At 36.5% G+C, this 3775-nt stretch overlaps 1 non-coding gene across 1 annotated transcript; it reads right to left on the reverse strand.

The window, feature by feature from the left end:
• Positions 1–3389: 3389 nt before the first annotated feature.
• On the reverse strand, positions 3390–3496 carry LOC140857628 (small nucleolar RNA R71). Its single transcript, XR_012141120.1, has one exon. It is a non-coding gene; the product is annotated as a small nucleolar RNA R71 (small nucleolar RNA).
• Positions 3497–3775: the final 279 nt, after the last annotated feature.

Below are 3775 nucleotides of genomic sequence, written 5' to 3' on the forward strand. Positions count from 1 at the left end.
GATTTAAAGGCCCTCTCTTCCCATTCGATGGGGTCTCTTATGGCGGTAGGGGTGCCGATGCAATTATATCCCATGCCGATGAAGCAGCGAAAGGACTTAATTATAAAATTTATCATGAATGTATTAGATTAGATCTAAAAAAAATTCATGATTTATTTTGAGTTATTTTCTGTTATGAAATGAGCAATAGGATTGCTGTTTATGAATTGTGCTGACCTATTTGTGAAATGAGTCAATGATTTATGTCACAAATTGACATAAAAATTATCAATTAATATCTAAATTATCTAACTTTATTAAGAAATTGATATTTATTATTATATTTTGCAGAAGAAGAGGTCATCAATAGAAAGAACAAGGAAAGAAGATTCCAACGGCGCAAATTTTATACAAAACGGAGTTAAATTGACCCAGAAATTAAAGAATAAAGAAAGAAAACTCAATTGGATCAAACCCGAGTCAAATCAGGTCAAAATTGATCAAAAATCAACTGATTTGGTGATCTGGTTAGCCGCCTGGTCCACAGCAATAGACGCCTGGACCATGGACCCATCGATGCACCATAAACCAGCCAATCAGCGAGTCACGGCTCACCGCAACGCATCGCGAGCCCGATCCATGTGCGCGGTCCAGGGCTCATGAGGAGAGAGAAGAAGGTCCGAAGGGCAACCTGATAACTTCACATCACTCGATGGTCCGATCTTCTCTGATCAAGATCCAATGCTCCACATTTTTGCACCATCGGACGGCCACCATCGCAGTCGGTCAAGATCCAACCGTAATCAAGGCAATTGCAAGAATCAATAAACACTAGGACAACACGGGATCCTTCTGCAGCGCGATCCAACGGACGAAATCTTCCAGCGCCTTGATCGGATGGTCCGCGATGCATCCGATCTGATCCCATCTCTGCAGTGCGATCCAACGACAGTGCTTCACCCAGATCGTGATCCGACGGCCCAGAATCGCTTCCGACTTGATTTATTAGATGAATTGGGTCCTTTAGATGAAGATCGGATGGTTGAAATAATTTCTAGGATTTCTTGATGGATTTAAGTACTTTTTGAGCGAGATTTGAGCCTCTAAACTTCCCTAACAGCCCTCTAAAATCTCTTAGTCCCACATCTAAAGTTTTGAAAACCTTGTAACCCCCAAATGCCTATAAAAAGCCCCCAAAGGCCCTTGTTTTAATGATTCTGGCCTTCCGATCAAGCTTGTAACCCTAGATAGTGGGGTTTTTAGCTTTCTTCTCAAGCCTCGAGCTTTGAGATTTTTATAATAATTTTTTTTATATAAAATCTTATTTTTATGTAATTTTATCTCTTTACATTATGCAATTTATTTTTCTTGCAATTAGGATAGTTTAATTTATGCAATTTAATTTTATGCAATTAGGTTAGTTTAAATTATGCAGTTTGCATTTAAATTTTGCAAGTAGATTTAGATCATGTCTAGCTAAGCATCCTTTCTAGGGTTTGCGATGAAGCTAGATCATGAGTAGGGGTTTTACATAGGGTTCTTTCTTTTTCTTAGGATTTCTTTTTCTTCCTCTTTTGCCAAAAATTTTTGATGAACTACAGTTGGGTCAGAGTCCCTTCATAGTTCATGCTTGATTCAGTGCATAGGAGGAGAAAACCCTAAGGATCCTAGTTACTACTCCCCTGTAAAGAATCTTGATGGGTTATCGTTGGACCTTAGTCCCTTCATAATCTATGCTTGGGAAAGACAAGAGGAGTAGTCGTTAGGATCAATAAGAAAAATTCTAGGTAGAATTTTCTAATCTAGATCTAGTGGATTCAAAAACCCTAGATCCTTAATCTTATTGTCTTTAGCAAACAACTTTCAATTTTCGATTTTCGTTAAAGCTCGCTTGAGCATAGATTTGAAAATTGTTTTTAAACTAAGTCTCTGTGGGATCGACCCGTACTCGCTGGTCGTGCTACTCCGCACACTGTGCGCTTGCGGTTTTATTTATAAATTTTAAGATTTAAACATCAAGTTTTTGGCGCCGTTGCCGGAGATTTGAAGTTTTAAATTGTTTTCAAATATTTGTTCTTCGTGCTTTATAACTCTCTTTCTTTTTCCTTTTAGTTTTTAGATTTAGTTGGTGATTGCTAGAAAACTCAGGTATGCTTCTAATTTCTCTTTTATTATTTTTAGTTAATTACTTTTTCTTTTAGACCTAATCATTTGAATTTACTTAATCAAATAAAAAAATAAAAAAATAAAACAAAACAAAAGACATTTCACAATCGTGAAGTAAAATATCAAAATAAAAGAAAAATTAAAATTAAAATCTTTTACATTCTTGGTCATCTTGTTTATTTGCATTTGCATTTTCATAATTAATCTAAGGGCATCAACCCATTAACAAGATAAGGTGGGGATTTCATTACCCTTCTTTAGCCCAAAAACTATCTCCATCATATTGCATTACCTAGATCTTTAATCTTAAAATCAATTAGACGTCAACCTTAAGGAATTCGAGCTCAATAGGACAAGGAACCCTAAGAGTTCTACCAAGTTTGAGTCGTTTGATTAGTTGGTGTGTAGGCAAGTCCCTGAGGGTGGTTTGTTAAATTGGTTCAGTTGCTGGCCTGGCCAACTCGTTTGGTGTCTAGAAAGGCAACGATGAGTGAACCTCCCACCTCTTATACTTACCTGGCTAACTAGTTGATCAATCTCCACTTGGAAGGCTTGAAGGGTCATCTTGGAACAGTTAGGAGCTGTCTAGATTTAGGTTAATCCTAGGATAGATTGAGTTTAATTTATTGTTTCACTTGTTTGAAAAATTAAAAAAAAAATTTATTAAAATTTAAATTAATTTGGTTATTTTTCTTTAGATTTAAGACTCCTTAGGATCTTTTCTTTAGAACTTTTTCTCTTTTCTTTCTTTTTCTTATACATAAAAATTTTTATAAAAAAAAAAAAATTATATAAACATCGAGAACCGTACACCTCATGTGTGGAAAAGAGTGTCGGGTCGTCTAGTTAGAATTGAGTCAATTCCTATTGTTCCAATGGCTGAACCAATCCAATCCATGACCCTTAAGGATTTGTGTTATCCAGTTGGCTCCATCCAACCATCTTGTATCAGGTTGCCACAACCCACAGCTAACAATTTTGAAATCAAACCTCAAATCATAAATATGCTTCCAAAATTCACAGGATTAGAGGATGCTTATATATTTATTAGAGAATTTGAGGAGGTATGTGCAACCATGAAACTGCAATTAACAGAGGATGAGGTCAAACTTAGATTAATCAACTTTGCCCTTAAGGATAATGTTAAGAAGTGGCTTTATAGTCTGCCAAACCATTCTGTCACTACCTGGGAGGGCTTTGTGAGAACATTTTTGAAAAAGTATTTCCCCCATCATAAAATAGCTAGGATTAGGAATGAAATAAATCAATTTTACCAACTAGCTGGTGAATCATTTTGGAAGTACTTTGATCGTTTCAAGAATCTTTTGACCCAATGCCCACACCATGGAATAGAAACTTGGAGACTATGCCAGATCATCTATGAGGGGTTAGATTCAAACTCAAGAACCATGCTAGAGTCCATGTGCCAAGGCCAATTTATGGACAAAGAAACTACTGAAGCTTGGCAATTCTTAGAAGACCTAGCCGAAAAAAATTTACAGTGGGAAACAACTAGGGAACCTGATAAAGCTATACCTTCAAGAGGAGGAATGCATCAAATTCAACCAACCCTAGCATCAGAGGCCAAGATTGCAACCTTAACACGTAGATTGGAAGCCTTAGAATTACA

This window comes from Elaeis guineensis, chromosome 4 (assembly GCF_000442705.2).
Source record: "Elaeis guineensis isolate ETL-2024a chromosome 4, EG11, whole genome shotgun sequence".
NCBI lineage: Eukaryota > Viridiplantae > Streptophyta > Magnoliopsida > Arecales > Arecaceae > Elaeis > Elaeis guineensis.